This window comes from Papio anubis, chromosome 12 (assembly GCF_008728515.1).
Source record: "Papio anubis isolate 15944 chromosome 12, Panubis1.0, whole genome shotgun sequence".
Lineage (NCBI taxonomy): Eukaryota > Metazoa > Chordata > Mammalia > Primates > Cercopithecidae > Papio > Papio anubis.
This window is the reverse complement of record NC_044987.1, coordinates 108,509,128-108,528,230: the sequence shown is the minus strand read 5'-3', so window position 1 is coordinate 108,528,230 and position 19,103 is coordinate 108,509,128. Positions and strand designations below refer to the sequence as shown.

At 33.9% G+C, this 19,103-nt stretch overlaps 1 protein-coding gene and 1 pseudogene across 5 annotated transcripts in view; both read left to right on the top strand.

Moving 5' to 3' along the window:
• LOC101007728 (olfactory receptor 10Q1) overlaps positions 1-19,103 on the top strand; it is a 238,786-nt gene that overhangs the window by 216,919 nt on the left and 2,764 nt on the right. For all 5 annotated transcript variants that reach the window (XM_031653591.1, XM_031653588.1, XM_031653589.1 and 2 more), the window contains 2 exons: positions 9,774-9,958; positions 14,322-14,446. The gene's annotated coding sequence lies outside the window, so the exon portion shown is untranslated. The remainder of the gene's footprint in view (positions 1-9,773; positions 9,959-14,321; positions 14,447-19,103) is intronic.
• On the top strand, positions 5,557-7,247 carry LOC103877477 (annotated as a pseudogene).

Sequence of the window (19,103 nt, the reverse complement as noted above, 5' to 3'; positions counted from 1 at the left end):
TATCCCAAGCATTGAGGATAGGAACTTGACTTTTAGTCAAAATTCATTAAATATTTTTCCCATGTTGAATAAAGATTTATTATTGATGATGAACATGAGACAGAAAAACTAAACATGGCTAAAATTTAATGGCAGCAGTGAAGAAAAAGTATATAATTTTAAGTATATGAGGTCTGCATAGAGGCGAAAAGAAAAAGAAACAGAACAATAAAAAAATCACAGTTAGGCTAGGAGTTGAAGATACAGCTACGATTACCAAAAAGAAAGTTTTAAAAATTAAGAAAGTATCATCAAAAGGAAAACTTGATCGAGAACCATAAATATGTAGGATACCAATAAATAAAGTCAAAGGTCAAAAATAATGATTATGGAAAAATCCTTTATAAATGTTTTGCATCTCAAGAAAAAGGTATGGTATACAGTATTTTAGTTCTAGTGCTCACCATAAATTATCCCCAGAATGAAAAGCAACAGGTCAGCATTTAAATTCCAATACAAAGGTCTAACACCATCAAAGAAGGCCTGCAAAAATTATAAGAGGTGAATGCCTTTTCAAGTGCACAAGCATTAACATAAAACCACACAGGTTGTGAAAGCTCAAATGAATATGGTGGTGTCAAATAAATATGACACCACCCAGAGAAACCAACAAACTTCCAGCAATGGACCCAGAAGAACTGAGGATCTATGAAATAGTGTGACAGAGAATTTAAAATAATCCTCTAAATAAAGTTCAGGAAATCACAAGAAAACATGAATATGAAACTAAATAAAATTTGGAAAATAATTTAGAAAACAAGAGAAATTTGATTAAAAATAGCAACAATTTTAAAAATGGAAAATATTTTATGCTTATGGATAGAAAGAATCAACATCATTAAAATGGCCATATTGTCCAAAGCAATCTGTAGTTTCAATGCCATTCCTATTCAACTACCACTGACATTCTTTTCAGAACTAGGAAAACTATTTAAAAACATTCATGTTAAACAAACCAAAAAAAAAGCCTAAATAGCCAAGCAATCCTCAGCAAAAAGAACAAACCTGGAGGCATCATACAACCAACTTCAGACTGTACTACAGGGCTGTAATAACCAAAGCAGCATGGTACTCATACAGAAACAGACACATACACCAATGGAACACAATAGAGAACACAGAAATAGGGCTGCACATGTACAACTATCTGATCTTTAGCAAACCTGACAAAAACAAGCATTGGGGAAGTATTTCCTTTTTAATAAATGGTGCTGGGATAACAGGCTAGCCATATGCAGAAGATTGAAACTGGACCTCTTCCTGACACCAAATACAAAATTTAACTCAAGATGTATTAATGAGTTAAATGTAAAACCTAAACTATAAAAATCCTGGAAGACGACCTAAGCAATACCATTCTGGATATAGAAACAGACTAAACAGTGTAAGAGTTCATGACAAAGATATGAAAAGCAATTGCAACAAAAGTAAAAAAAAAAGAAAAAAAATGACAAATGGGATCTAATTAAACTGAAGAGCTTCTGCACAGAAATAGAAACTATCAACAGAGTAAACAGACAAACTACAGAATAGGAGAAAATATTCACAAACTATATGTCCAACAAAAATCTAATATCAAGCATCCATAAGGAAGTTAAATTTACAAGAAAAAAAAAATAACCCCATTAAAAAGTGAGCAAAGGACACAAACAAGCACTTTCCCAAAGAAGACACATGTGAGCAACAATCAAATGAAAAAAGCTCAACATCACTGATCGTTAGAGAAATGCAAATCAAACTACAATGAGATACCATCTCACACCAGTCACAATGCCTGTTATTAAAAAGTCAAAAGATAACAGATGTTGGTGAGGTTATAGAGAAAAATGAATGCGTATACACTGTTAGTGAAAGTGTAAGTTAGTTCAGCCATAGTGGAAGACAGCATGGTGATTCCTGAAAGACCCAAAGAGAGAAATACGATTTAATCAAGCAATCGTGTTACTGGGTATATACCCAAAGGAGCATAAAACATTCTATAATAAGGACACATGCACGCATCTGTTCATCACAGCACTATTCACAATAGCAAAGATATTGAATCACCTAAATGCCTATCAATGATAGACTGCATAAAGAAAATGTGGTACATATACACCATGGAATACTATAAAGCCATACAAAACAATGAGATCATGTTCTTTGCAGGAATCTGGATGGAACTGGAGGCTATTATTCTTAGCCAAGTAACACAGGAACAAGAAAACCAAATACCACATGTTCTCACTTATGAGTGGGAGCTAATAATGAGAACACATGGACACACAGAGAAGAACAACACACACTGGGGAATTTGGGAGGGTGAAAGATGAAAGGAGGGAGAGGATCAGGAAAAACAACTAATGGGTACAAGGCTTAATACTTGGGTAATAAAACAATCTGTACAACAAACCTCCATGACACAAGTTTACCTATGTAACAAACCTGCACATGCATGTACCCTGCACTTAAAATAAAAATAGATTTTAAAAAGTGGTTTACTTACCAAAATTACAATATTAGAGTGTCCTGAATTTGTCTGTTTTCTTTTACCCACGAGTTTTATACCTTCAGATGTTTACTTGTACATATTAGCAACCATTTCTTTCAGACTATAGAATTCTTTTTAGTATTTCTTATAAGACAGGCCTGGTGTTCATAAATTCCCTCAGCTTTTTTATTTATCTTTATTTTTCTGTCTTGTACACTATCTTTCCTTCAAGTTTGAAGGATAGCTATTCTGGGTCCAGTGTTCTTGGTTGGCAGCTTTTTTTTTCCTTCAGCAATTTGAATATAGCACCTTACTCTCTCCTGGCTTGCAGGGTTTCTACTGAAAAATCTGCTAAAAGTCTTATTGAGGCTCTGTTAATTGTGTTGATTGTTTCTTTCTTCTTGTTGCTTTGAGTATTGTCTTTGTCATTAATTTTCACTTGGATAATTACTGTCTGGGTAGAATTTGGTGAATTCTGAGCTTCTTGTTACTGGACGCTGTTGTCTTTCTCCAGATTTGGGAAGTTGTCAACCACAATTTTATTAAATGTGCTTTCAAGATCTTTTTCTCTCTCATTTTCTTTGGGAATTTCAGTTATGCAGAGGTTTGTTCACTTGGTGGTATCCCATAATTCTTGTAGACCTCCTTCACTTTTTAAAATTCTTTTCCTTTCTGATCTGCTGATTGGCTAATTTTATATGTTCTGCCTTGAAGGTCATTAATTTTTTTCTTTGTTTCATCAAGTTTTTCATTTGCTATTGCATTCTTTATTTATAAGATTTCTACTTTCTTAATTTAACTTTTTAGTTCAAGGGTACATGTGCAAGTTTGTTACATAAGTAAATTTGTGTCATGGGGGTTTGCTGTACAGATTATTTCATCACACAGGCATTAAACCTAGTACCCATTAGGTATTCTTACTGATACTGTCTCTCCTTCCACCCTCCTCTCACCAATAGACCCATGTGTGTTCTCCTGTATGTCTTCATCATTTAGCTCCCACTTATAACTAAAAATATGTGGTATTTGGTTTTCTGTTCCTGCATTAGTTTTCTAAGGATAATGGCCTACAGTTCCATCTGAGTTCCTGCAAAGAACATAATCTCATTCTTTTTTATGGCTGCATAGTATTCCATGGTGTATATATACCACATTTTCTTTATCACAAAACAAGTCTTAACAAATTTTACAAAATCAAAATCATGTCAAGTGTTTTTTCTAACTGGAATGGAATGAAGCTAAAAATCAATAACAAAAGGAAATTATGTAGGAAATCAATAACAGTTGGAAATTATACAAATTCATGTAAATTAAACATGTTCCTGCACAACAAATGGGTTAATGAAAAAATTAATAATGAAATTGAAAAACTCCTGAGACAAACAAAAATGGAAACACAATGTACTAAAACCTATGGAATACAACAAAAGCATGTAAGATGAAAGTTTATAGTAATGAACGCCTACATCAAAAACTAGAAAGACTTTACATAAACAACCTAGTTATGTGCCTCAAGGAACTGTAAGAGAAAAAACAAAACAAACTCATAATTAGGAGAAAAAAAGAAATAAAGAGCAGAGCAGAAATCGGTGAAATTGAGACTTTAAAAAATATGAAAGATTAACAAAAGAAAAAGTTGTTTTTTTAAAAAGTAAACAAAATCAACAAATTTTTTAGCTAGACTAAAAAAAAGAAAGAAGACTCAAACAAAATCTAAGAAGAAAAAGAAGCCATTACAACTAATACCATAGAAACACAAAGATCATTAGACTATTATGAACAACTATAACCAAAAAATTGTAAAACCTAAAAGAAGAATAAATAAGGTCCTGGACAAATTCAACCTACCAAGATTTAACCATAAAGAAACAGGAAATCTGAATATGTCAAGAATGTTAAAAATAAATAAATAAATAAATAAATAAATAAATAAATAACACATTAATGAGTAACAAGACTGAATCAGTAATAAAAAGTCCCCTGTCAGAGAAAAGCCCATGGCTAGATGGCTTCACTGTTCAATTCTACAGAACACTTAATGAAGAACTAATTACCAATCCTACTCAAACTATTCCAGAAAGTCAAAGAAGAAGGAATGCTTCCAAAATCACTCCATGAGGCCAGCATTGCCCTGACACAAAAACCAGGCAAGGAGACACACACACATACACAAAATATAAAACTACCGGCCAATATCCCTGATGAACATAGTTGTAAAAACCAACAAAATACTAGCAAACTGAATTCAAGAACACACTAAGATCATTTACCATGATCAAGTGAGAATCATCCCAGGAATGCAAAGATAGTTCAACCTACACAAATTCATAAATGTGATACATCACATTAACAGAATCAAAAACAAAACCATAAGATTATTTCAACAAACAATGAAAAAGCATTTGACAAAATTCAACATACCTTCGTGATAAAAATACTAAACAACCTAAGTGTAGAAGGAACATACCTCAAAACAACGAAGGTTATATAAGACAAACCCATGCTAATATCATACTGAACAAGCAGAAACAAAGCTTTTCCTCTAACGTCTGGAGTAAGACAAAAATGCCTGCTTTCACCACTCCTCCTCAAAGTAATACTGGAAGTCCTAGCCAAAGCAATTAGGCAAGAGGATGAAATAAGGGGCATCCAAATTGGAAAGGAGGAATTCAGATTATCCTTATTTGAAGATGACCTTATCTTATATTTGGAAAAAACTAAGGATTCCACCAAAAAACTATTCAAACTGATAAATGAATTCAGTAAATTTGCAGGGTGCAAAATTAGCACCCAAAAATCAGTAATGTTTCTATACATCAATAGCAAACACTCTGAAAAAGAAATCAAGAAAGCAATTCCATATACGGTAGCTACCTTTAAAAAAATACCTAAGAATAAACTTAACCAAAGAAGTGAAAGATCTTATAATAAAAAATATAAAATGCTTTTCAGTCAGGCTGAGTGGTTCTTTGTATCATGTCTAGTGACTCCGTGGATTATAACAGAAAACATGGTGGCCCAAAGGAAATGGACCCAATGGTATCATCAACAGCAACTAAAATGAGATTGTTGATAACTTTGATAGTATGAATTTAAAGGAGTCTCTTTTGGGGGGAATCCATGTTCATGGTTTTGAGAAGCCTTCAGCTATTCAGCCCAGAGCTATTGTTCCCTGTATTAAAGATCCAAAACGTAATTCTGGCACTTGGAGACTATATGGGAGCAACTTGTCATGCCTGCATTGGTGGAACAAATGTTCTAAATAAAATGCAAAAACTGCAGGCAGAAGCACCACATACTGTTGCTAGTACACCATGAAGAGTGTTTGATATGCTAAACATAAGATATTTTTCTCCAAGATGGATCAAAATGTTTGTTTTGGATGATGCAGATGAAAGATTGAGCTGAGGCTTTAAGGATGAAATCTTTGAGATTTTCCAAAAATTAAATAGAAGTATTCAGGTTGTGTTGCTTTCTACCACAATGCCAACTGATGTGTTGGAAGTGATAAAAATTTCATAAGACATCCAATTTAAATTCTGGTGAAAAACGAAGAAGGAATCAAACAGTTTTACATTAATGTTGAAAGAGAGGAATGGAATTTGACTACACTTTGTGACTTGTATGAGACACTGACTATTATGCAGGCTGTCATTTTTCCCAATGCAAGGCACAAGGTGGACTGGCTGATTGAGAAAATGCATGCCAGAGACTTCATAATTTCTGCTCTGCATGGTGACATGGACCAGAAGGAGACAGATATTATCATGAGGGAATTCTGATCAGAGTCAAGTGGTGGTCTGATCACTACTGACTTGTTAGTTCACGAGACTGATGTGCAACACATGTCTTTGGTTATAAACTATGATGTAACTACCGATCATGAAAACTATATTCACAGAATTGGCAGAGGTGTGGCTATAAACTTTGTTACTAAAGAAGACAAAATAATTCTTTATGACATTGAGGCTTTCTACAATAATACAGTGGAAGCAATTCCCAAGAATGTGACTAACCTTATTTAATTCCTGGGATGAGATAGTTTGGGATGCAGTGCTCACTGTTGCTGAGTAGGCAACCACAACATGCATTGTGCTTCTTTCTTTGAGAATATTTGGGTCTTATCTCAATGCTCATAATGGATCAGAAATACAGATTTTTATAGCAAGGTGACATTAGTCATGAGCTCTTGTGAGGAGTCATTGGCTTTATCCTTTTTAGAATTAGACTATTAGGGTGTCTGTAAAACACCCTAATATAAAATAAAAGATGGTGTCTGTAAAAACTTTCTTTCTTAGAAACTTATTTCCTAGTTCTGCAGAAATGATTGTATTAGATGTTCTCTATCATTTAATAATATACTTGTGGACTAAAAGATATAAGTGTTGTATAAAATCAGTAAATTATGTTAAACTAGCATATCTGCCTTTATTGTGTTTGTCATTAGCCTGAGTAGATAGGCCTTTAAAATTGACTTTTTAGAAAGCATTTGAATTCATTTTGTCTGGTATTGCATTTATTCAATAACGCATTTAATTAGTGCTAAGTGTGAACTGGACCCTGCTTCTAATCCCCAGCAAGCAATCATCCTAGGTTGGGCTTAATCCCCAGTAAAATTGCCATATTGCCTATGTCTTCATGAAGTTTGAAAGTTAAATGAATTATATATTCACTTTTTAAAAAATTAAAAAACACTGATGAAGGAAATTGAAGAGGAAACAAAAAAATGGAAAGCTATCTCATGCTAATGGATAGGAAGATTAATATTGTCAAATGCCCATACTGCCCAAAATGATTTACAGATTCAGTAAAATCCCCATCAAAATACCAATGACATTCTTCACAGAAAGAGAAAAATAAATCTTAAATGTGTATGGAGGCAATAAAGGCCCTGAAGAGCCAAAGTAATCCTGAGCACAAAGAACAATGTTGGTGCCATCACATTACCTGACTTCACAATATACTACAAAACTATAATGTTCAAAACAGGATGAGATTGACATAAAAACAAACACATAGACCAGTGGAGCAGAATAGAAAATCCAGAAATAAATCTATGCATTTACATCCAACTCGTTTTTAACAAAGATGTCAAGATCCTACACTGGGGAAAGGATGCCCTTTCAATAAATAGTGCTAAGAAAACTGTATTTCCATATTCAAAATAATGAAACTAGGACTCTATCTCTCATCACTTTCAAAAATTAAATCAAAATGGATTAAATACTTAATGCAAGACCTGAAACTTTGAAACTACTAGAAGAAAACATTGGAGAAATGCTTCACAACATTGTTCTGGGTAAAGATTTTATGGAGACCTCAAAAGCACAGATAAAGCAAAAATAGATGAGATTACATCAAGCTAAAAAGCTTCTTCATGACAAAAAAAAGACAATCAACTCAATAGAGTACCAGAATGCAAGAAAACATTTGCAAACTATACATCTGACAAGGGATTAATAACCAGAATATGTATAAGCAACTTTAACAACTCAATAGCAAGAAAACATGTAATCCAATGAAACAATGGCCAAATGATCTGAATAGACATTTCTCAGAAAAAAATATACTAATGTCCAACAAGTATATGCAAAAAAGCTGAACAGCACTAATCATAGGGGAAATGCAAATCAAAACGACAATGAGATATTATCTCACCCCAATTAAAATGGCTGTTATCAAAAATAAAACATAACAGATGCTGGCAAGGATGGGGGAAAGGGGAACGCTAGTAAACCATTGGTAGAAATGTAGATTAGTACAGCCAAAATGGAAGTTCCTCAAAAAACTAAAAATAGAACTACCATACAATCCAGAAATCCCACTGCTGGGTGCACACCAAAAATAATTTTTAAAAAATCGGTATATCAAAGACATATCTGCATGCCCATGTTTATTGCAGCACTATTCACGATAGCCAAGATATGTAAGTGTTCATTAACGTATAAATATATAAAGAAAATGTGACACATATACACAATGGGGTACTGTTCAACTATGAGAAGAGGAATGAAATCGTGTCATTTGCAGCAATATGGATGGAACTATGGAGGTTATTGTGTTAGGTGAAATAAGCCAGGCGCACACACACAAAAATCCCACGTTCTCACTTATTTGTAGAACTAAAAAAGCCGATCTCATGAAGATAGAGAGTAGAATGATGATTACCAGAAACAAGGAAGAATATGAGGGAGGGGGTGATGAAAAGAGGTTCATTAACAGGTACAAAAATATGGCTAGTGAGAAGGAATAAGTTGTGGGGTTTGAAAACACAGTAGAATTACTATAGTTAACAAGTATTTATTTTATATTTCAAAATAGCTAAAAGAGAAGATTTGAAATATTTCCCAGCACTAAGAAATGATAAACACTTGAGGCAATGAATATCCTAATTACTCTGACTTGATCATTACACATTGTGTACATGCATCAAAATATCACATGTACTCTCTGAATATATATAATTATATACCAATTTAAAACTGGAATAAAATGCATAGTTCATAGAATATTAGAGATAGAAAGACCCATGGAGTCCATGTAATACCAAATTTCATATCACAAATGAAAAAGCCCATAAAAGAGCTTTCCTACTTGCCTGAGGTCAACAGTTACTAATGGCAGAGCCATGACTAGACCCTAGACCTCCAGATGCCTAGCCTGCTGTTGAGTTAGTTCATTACACATTTCATGAGCTCAAGTTGCAATGAATGTCAGCCTTCAACAACTCACTGGTAAAATTTTTCTCAAATGGTACATCAGTAAGTCTCTGTTGGGTACAGGAAAGGAATGAGAATACTCACTTGAAATCCCTAGACAATAATTTTCTAGTGACCACAGAAAAGAGCTGCCTGGAAACCTTGCCTTAGTTGATTGAATTTTTTTCAAACATTTTCTCTAGTTGGGTTCAGTTTAAGAGGAACCCCTGGGGAAATTCTACCTCTTTGGAGATCCATTAACTTTAAAGAGATTTCATAAAGGATACTAAATAATCTGACTAAATTCGGCAAGACTGGACTCTGAGTAAATCTATCAGAATCCATTTTCTATCATTGAGAAGATACAGGACTTCTCACTCAGGACTCAAAGTGTGATTATTCCATAGTATCACTCTTCCAAAGGAGGTCCCTCTCACCCTACTCCATCCTTAACCCAAATTTCTAAGATGTGATTCTTCTTCTGAATATCAGCATACAAAGGAAACTTCCCCATTGTCATCTGAATACTATGAGGGTATCATATACTGTCTGCTTGTCATTTCCAGGAAATGCTGCACAACATGAAACTCATAGACCCTCATTCCATTATTCCCTGTAAGAAGATAGAATCTCTCTAGGAGAGCTCCTGTCATCATCTATTGCAGGAATTCTTAGCATCTCAGCAAAATGTTAACCAGCTCATAAGTGAATTTGCTTAGGTGGCTGATGGAATGAAGCGAATTTCAAAGTGGTAAGGAAACGCCTTAAAATACCTTTTTATTAGTATGATTTTGACTTTTTTTCTAAAAATAATAAAAACACAAATTTTATAATGCTTTGTAACTGGTTGATATACATCAATATTGAATTTTTGTGGACAACAAATGAATTATCAGAGTAAGGGTTACTATCCACTTTTAAAGATACAGGAAAGGGAACTCTGAGAAATGGTTGAATTTCCCAGCATCGCATGCCTAATAAATGTAAAGCAAGGATGGAATTCAAGTCTTTTCCTTTTCTATTAGTGTTCTTTCTGTAGGACAATCCTAAAGAACATGGCATGGAACTCTTTTTTTTCAAGCAACATCATTAAATCATAAGCAGCTTCCTGGTGTTATGTGAAAAAAAAAATGTATTCTATGGTGAAATGGAGCTGGGAATTTCTTCAGGTAAAAGTAGGCTGGTTGCATTCCATCAGGACTTCACAAAACATTGTGCTAATTGCATTGCTAATATCTGAGAAAAAGTGTGAATGTTTTCAGATTTGACACAGAAACTTTTATTTCTGGGGCATCATGAAAAATTTACATTCTAAGGAACACAATTTAGAAATGAGCTCCTCAGAGAATGTTTAAATTCTCTTATGCATTGTGTTCTCTTACAAAGCTGAAATTGGTAATCATGCCTCATAATTCTCTTAAATCCTTCCACATAGCTGAGCCCAAGACTTGAATTCCTAACAGATACTCAATATTTGCCTGTTTGGTTAATTTATTAATAAGGTACTGTGGCCATAGAGTCAAGATGAGGAGAGGGTTTTCTGGAAGTTCATAGAAGAAGCACCTATCACTGAGATGGGGAAAGATGAAGATCAGGGAAAGGTGGCACTTGAACTGAGCTCCGAAGGAAGAGTAGAAACATGGAAGAGAACAAGGTCCAAGGTGAAGGGGGTAGATGATGCAGAGTCCTCGAGCGAGAGAGATCATGGCAAGAAACTGAAAATTGGTTAATAAACATAGGGCTGTAAGTGCAATAAGGAGAATGATAAAAGAATACCTACTAGAAATCGGGCAGTGCACTTAATGAGCTTTACTGTTAATCCTCACAATAACACTGTAGGGTAGCTATATTATACTCTCTGTCAGTATAAACCTGAGATTCATGGAGATTCATAATTTTGTCCATAGTTCTAAAACCGGTAAATGACAAATCCAGGACTCACATTCTTGTTGAGAGATCAAATGTCTCCTAAATGTGTGATTAACTAGGAATGGCCCAGCGGTGAGTGCCGTTAGAGAAAATAACCTGGGTAAGAAAAATATTGAGGAGTTATTAAATTATTCTACAAATGGCATTGTCTCCCTTACTTGTGTGCATAGCACTAGACTAAGCTTGGGCATGTGTTTCTGCTACGCAGCCAGAATCATACTAACGTGCCCTTTCTGCGTAGCTGTTTGCATGCTTTTAACTAAGTTCGATGTAGATGAAAAGGATATATTGATGGCACATCTATGTGCTCTGCTCTTTGCTAACTAATGCAATAGAATCTGAAATCTGGTCTCAGGTATGCCTATATGTAGCCACATGCTTTTGGACAAGGCTTAATCTTGGTGAGCCTGAGTTTTTGCATGAAAGACGTAAGGGGATAGAATTAAGTGTGACTTGAGTTCCCTTAAAGATAGACAGTTTCTATTTTATATATTTTTTCTAATTGAGCATGCATTTAACACATTTGACTGGGCTTTTCTATGGTTCCATGGCTCACTGACATTTTCAAAAGTGCTTCATTTTTATATGTAAATATTTATGTATTAGTAGCACACGTAGATTACAAATTGCAATACTGCCCATCAGTCACTGAGAGATAACTGCTACCTACATGAGTTTCTCAATATTATCAAACATATTGGTTCGATGAGTATATCAATTGCTTAACTGCTGTGCTTCCCACCACCTGTTTATCAACTGAATCCATCCCACCTAGGTTCTTCTTTGTTGCATGTAGTAAACAAAAATATAAAGACTGGACTGAGAAAAGCCCCAATTTGTGTGGGGCTAAAGCAATTAAATAGCCTATCTGGGTTATAGAAGGAGCCACTGAATATTGGCTTTGAAAGAAAGTTTAAAAGATATGAGATTTAACTTCAAATGAGTTCAAATATGATGAGGATACAGTGGTAAACAAGACAGATATCCTTGACTTTATGGAGCCCAGATATAACCCTGATTGAAATTTTTATCAAACAGGCATTGGCAGGAGTTCATTGTTTTAAGCATAAGCTGCCAGGGAAGCAATAAGGGCACCCAGAAATCAGTGAATTCTGTGAATGGTGAGGATGGCAAGGTTGAAAAGTTCTCTGATGACTTTGGGGAGGGTAACAGAATAATGAGAATAATAAATAGTGCTTATATATTTGCATGGACTTTTAGGTGATAAAATTTTGAATGCCTCATGTCATACGATAAGGTGATGCAGATCCAGAAGACAAATTTATTTGCACAGAGTTCTTTTATGATTTTTTAATTTGACAAATGCAAAATAGTATACAGATTCCTCAAAATATTAAAATACAACTACCATATGATCCAGCAATTCCACTACTGGGTATATATCCAAAGGAAATGAAACCAGAATTCCAAAAGATATCTGTACTCCTGTGTTCATTGCAGCATTATTCATAGTATCCAAGAAATGGAATTAACCCCTGGGTCCATCAACAGATGAATAGATAAAGAAAATGTAGTATATATGCACAGAGATCCGAAATGAAATAAAGAATGGGTCCAGGAAATATTTCTATTAAGAACTTTCAGGTGCCACCAACCCCTCACCCATTCGCCAGATAAAAATGTTGAAATAAGGCCGGGCGCGGTGGCTCAAGCCTGTAATCCCAGCACTTTGGGAGGCCGAGACGGGCGGATCACGAGGTCAGGAGATCGAGACCATCCCGGCTAACACAGTGAAACCTCGTCTCTACTAAAAATACAAAAACTTAGCCGGGCGAGGTGGCGGGCGCCTGTAGTCCCAGCTACTCGGGAGGCTGAGGCAGGAGAATGGCGTAAACCCGGGAGGCGGAGCTTGCAGTGAGCTGAGATCCGGCCACTGCACTCCAGCCTGGGTGACAGAGCGAGACTCCGTCTCAAAAAAAAAAAAAAAATGTTGAAATAAATAAAAATGTCATATATTCCATTCATGCCAATGGACAGGTTACTTCAAGATGAATGGCCAAGAGAGTTGAAATTGCATGACAGAATCAATTAATTCTAGTTAAATACTTCAATAAGATGGATATGTATACAAAGATTGTATCACACATCTGGAATGATTAACCTAAAAATAATGATAATACTTATTATTACATCTCATGAAAAGCTGGAAGGAAATGTGTGTTTCTACCACACAATAACATTAGCTTCTCACCAATTTCTATTTTGATCAAACTCCAGACTGCAGAATATAACTACCCAGTTACTTCACTGTATTTCATCTCACTGCATATCAAATGTCTTGCTATTAAGAAAAAAAGCAAATGTGTCATCCAAGTGTGAATATATGTCACAACTGATAATATTCAAGAAAATATATACAGCCTTTGAAAATAATTCCCAAAGGGGCTCCAGAAATGGTTTGAATAAGGTAAAATCATTAAAGTCCAAAGCCTTTGAAAGTGACCACTGGAAAGGAAAACACTAATTTGTAAGTATAAATTCTTATGTGTTTGGTTTTTAATAGGTTATAGCCTCACATTGAACATGTGTGCTGATTTTTCCTTGCAGTCACTCCACTGTGATATTTTAGTAGACATTGAGCTCTACCAATGCTACATGTTTTCCTTTATCAACGGCTTATGTTTTGCACCAAATATTGGCTGCTCCCATTTTGGTACAATATTGATCATTTGATGTTCATGTTTTAGTAAGATAGAATCATTTTTAAATGCCTTTCTGGATTAAAAACTGTATTATTTGGTTTCGGGTTTTTTTGTTGTTGTTGTTGTTTGGTTTGTTTGTTTGTTTTATAGAGGGAGTCTCACTCTATTGCCAGGCTGAGTGCAGTGGTGCAATCTTGGCTCACTGCAACCTCAGTCTCCCGGGTTCAAGCGATTCCCCTGCCTCAGCTTCGCAAGTAGCTAGGACTACAGGCACCACCATGCCCAGCTAATTTTTTGTATTTTAGTAGAGACGGGGTTTCACCATGTTGACCAGGCTGGTCTCCATCTCCTGACCTCCTGATCTGCCCACCTCAGCCTCCCAACGTGCTGGGATTACAGGCGTGAGCCACCACGCTGGCCTCTTATTTGGTTTTGACAATATATAATTACAAGTTTTCTACTGAAATCTCACTTCCATTTTGTTCTTCTTTCTTTTCTATCTTACTCTTCTTCTTATTTAAGCTCTAGCAGAGCAACTGTGAGATCTAGGAGGAGCCTCACTCTCCACTCTGGAAAAGATAAGAACTGAAGAGTAAATAAATACCCAAGAGAAACACATCACTACAAGAAAAGAGGCAGAAGTGCAGGTACATTCATTGAAACTATGTCTCAGAAATATTACATATTTGAAACATTTAATCTTCATAAATTTTTTTATAAGGATCGATATTCATATCCTCAATTATACATTAGGGAACCAAGGCTCATCAAGTAATGTGGTCAATGCAAAAATTAAATTAGTAAGTGAAGAAACTGGGTTTCACACCCATATCTAACTACAAAATCCATGTGACTGACACTACCATCCTTCCTTCCTGACACTAGTTCAGATACCAAAGGATAAAAGTAGAGTTTTAATTTATTATAGGATTGCAAAATTGTGTATGTTCATTATAAAATTTGTAAAAACAGAAAGCCATAAGCAAAAAGATCCACTATCCCACCCACCTAGCAATACCCATTGTTAATATTTTGAAGTATGTTCTATTTTTTATGAATAGATATAATTATGTTTTTAATTAAATCATGATATAATGCTGTTTTATAATCTGCTTTTTTCCCAATCTGCTTTATTTTTCCACAATGTCATTTTTAAACAATTACACACTGTTCCACAAAATTAATAGACTATAATTAATTTAAGCATTCTCCCATTATTGATATTTAGGTTGATATGATTTTTTACCATTATAATGAAAATAGTGACAAACATTCTTGTCAATAATTTTATGCTCATGTTTAGTTTTTAAGAATAAATTTGTAAAAGCAGTATTGCTGAATCAAAGTGTATGCATTTTTTCAAGTTTTCACTATGTTACCGAATCGTATTTCACAAATTTTTATAGCAGTTTATACTTTCACCAGCATATTTGGGAATACATCTCTCCTTGCAACTTTAACAACACAAGGAATTATCATTTTTCCATTGCTATTATTTAATAAACAGAAAACAGTATTCCATTTTGTTTAATTTTATATTTATTTGAATACTACCAAAACTTAATTTGTGTATTTGTTTGCTTTTGCATGTTTCTTTTTTGAATTTCCATTATTCGTTTTTCGGATAGGTTTTTTTATCTATCCGATAAAATGAATTGTCACTTGCTATTCAATTTGCTTATTATGTTTTTGCCTACAAAACTTTAACATTTTTATTCTGTTGAAATATCAACGTCTTTTTTGGACTCTGCCTTTTCCTCATTTGGTTATAAATGTTTATATACCCTGAAATCTGAAAAAAGTTCATCTGCCTCTCTTCCAGTTTTCTTTTACTTTTTAAAATATTTGAAACCCAAGCCCATTAGAAATAAATTTTGAAACTTTTTTTTTTTTTGAGACAAAGTCTTGCTCTGTTGCCAGGCTGGAGTGCAGTGGCTAGATCTCGGCTCACTGCAACCTCCGCCTCCCAGGTTCAAGTGATTCTCCTGCCTCAGTCTCCCAAGTAGCTGGGATTACAGGTGTGTGCCACCACACCCAGCTAATTTTTGTATTTTTACAAAATTAAAGACAGGGTTTCACAATGTTGGTCTGGATGGTCTTGATCACTTGACCTTGTGATCTGCCCGCCTCAGCCTCCCAAAGTGCTGGGATTACAGGCATGAGCCACCGCGTCCGGCAAAACATTTAATGTTCATAAATTTTCTGTGAGGATCCATAATGTCTATGCATTAGGGAGTTAACTTCCAAAATGATTCCCTCATTGTCCTAATGCCATATTAGGAAATTGATCCTTTCTAATTGATTTGAAATAGTAAAAATATATAATATACTTCCCATTGAATGAGTACTCTGTGCTGGGACTGTTCTAAGTACTTTCACAGAATAATTTATTCTAGTCTCACAACAACCTGAGAAGGTAGATAAGTGTATTTTCAGTTCTGTTTTACAGATAATGAAACTTATGCACATAGTAGACAGCGACAATATATTATAATAAAGTGATGAAGGCAAGAGACCCTGGAGCCAATATGCTTATGTTTAAATTCCCATTCCAACACCTACTATCTGTGTGATCTTGGGCAAGGTAGTTAACCTCTCTGTGCATCAACTTCTTCATCTGTAAAATAGTTATAAAAGCCCTTTTATAGAGGGCCATTATGAAATGAGTTAACAAATGTAAAGTGCATAAAATGATGCCTGACACAGAAAGTGCAATAGAACAGCTAGCCATTATTAGTGAGTTTTCCTATTCAATTATTCAGGATCGCTAGTGCTCTACAAGTACCATTTTGATTTATGATATGATAATATATAACATATTTTATAATCTAATTCTTGGTTACACATCTTAATGTCATGTGATACAAGTTTCGCTCTGTTGTTTCACTCTTTTCAACTTTTTTTGTATGTTTACTTTTTATTTTCTAGGGATTTTGATAGGATTTGCATGGAATTCATACATTATTTCAGAGTCAATTAATGTCAAAATATTGAATTTTTCCACCCAGGCATATATGTGCAAAATTTAGTAGTTTTCTTCAAATCATCCTACTTGTTTTTTATTGTTTCATCACTGGTGTGTTATTTACCATTTATTCATCATCAATTTTTGTTGTTTTGAGAGAGAAGGACATTTTCTAACAGTACCATTGATTTTAAAAAACAAAGGAAGAATACCCTGTGATTCAAATCCTAAATGACATAATTACCTTAATGATTTTACTTTTACTTAAATCATACAAATGGACATTTATGCATCAACCTTTTGATATAGAGTCAAGAGTCTTACACTGAGTTTGTATTACCTGAAGTCAAAAGCTTTCTTGTCTGGATCATGTATTAATTCCAGTTTTAGCTTTTTTAACATAAAGTGAAAATTAGACTCATATCAAATATGAATGTAAAATTATTCAAAATGTTATTACTTTCCCTCTTAGCCTATTATAATGGTCTGGCTCACACCTTATTCCACAGCAACTATTAGCAACTTGTAATTATCAAATATTTCTCAAGCATTTAATTATTAATTTCCATTAAATATATTCACAGTAACACTTTATTTGATTTTGTAATATTTAATAAAATTACATAAGTACAAAAATAAATGCACATGATAGAACCAGGGTGTGCAAAATTCAACCAATTTATGTACATGCAAGTCAATTTTGGGGTGTAGGAATGTTTATATATTGTGGAGAGCAAGCTCAGATCTCCTGTGTTCAGAGTGTCAGGTTTAGCATACAGTATGTTGTACAGAGAAAATGAGGAGTATTGACTCATCAGATACATCAGTTAAGTGAAGATTAGTTAAAAGACTCTCTATTATATTTCATTTGGAACTAAACACCATGAAGACTATTTTGTTGGTCATAACTTCTTTAATTTATTCTGTTGTGTTTTCAGTTAGACAATCAAATCTGCATCTTTTTAAATTTTATTGCATTGGTTAAGTTCTAAAATACAGTGCTAAACAAAAGTGATGCTAGCCTTTCTATGTCACTATATTTATACGTGATTGAATTTTTTTCATTTGTGAATATGAGACTGTCTCTAGTAGAATGTAAACCCCATTTAGATTTATTTGCATAAATATTTGCTTTTCTTGGTTTACTTTAACCTATTTTATCTTGTAAGCTTGCTCACATTTTTCTTTGTTTCTTTTGTTCTCTATACTATATTTACTTTTTAAAAATCTTCTGATCATTTGGAGTGGATATGCTGTTTTTTATTCTATTGATGATTATTATTCAGAAATATGTTTGAAATGTGTGTTTGGATATATATGGCTGTGACTAATTTCTCTAGTCACATCTAAATAAAATATTTGAGTCTTTTTGCACATAGGTTTAGGAAATTAGCATATTTTCCTTTCTCCCATCCCTCCCTATCAGTTTTTCTATCATATAAATTGTGGTTTTAAATATAAATAATCATTTTAGTTTTTGCATTTTATATTATGCACATCTTAAAAAATTATTCTTAGCAATTCATTTTTGCTTTTAACAATATTTTCACTATTTAATATTAAATACATATTTTATTATTTGCTTTTCCAAAGCATATTATTTTACATTACAATTTTCTCAGCCTTAAAGTATATGTTCTGATTAATCTGATTAATCATGCAGCAACTCATAATCTTTCTTGAGGGATTTTTAAAATTATATTTAGAATGAAATAATTCCTAAGCCCTTCCAAACCTGAGAAAGTCTTTCTGTTGCTTTTGAACATAAATCATTAAGGCTTTGATGTAGAATTATTTCACCCCAATTTGTTTTGCTTAAAATTCTGTAGATATTTTGTATGGTCTCTTAAATGTTTGTATTAAAAATAAAGTCGTAATCTAACCTGAAAGTGCTTAATTCACAGGTATTTTTAACTTCCCAGATGCTTGCAAAGCTCTTTCTTATTCTTTTGATTATGTTAATGCATAATTCAATTGTGCTATTGCATTTTTAGTTTCCTCATTGTCTTTTCTTATCTCAGGAAGCTCCACTTTAATTTTAACCTAACTCTGTTCACTTCCTTTTCATTTGAATCTATGAGTCCAAAAGTTTAGCTTCCTGTTGGAAATTTAGATAAAATGTTTAAAAGAGAGGAAATATATGAAGAGTGCATATCAGAAAAGATTGTAACAAAGGGTGTTTTCCTACTTGTATGTGGAGTCAAAATAACTGAACGTAAAGTGAATAACTTATAGTACAGCCATAAAGCAATGGGAAGAACAAAAGATCGCTTCAGAACAACAAGAATAACCTTTGCAGACATAATGTTGAAGCCAGTTACAACAAAGTACATGCTTTA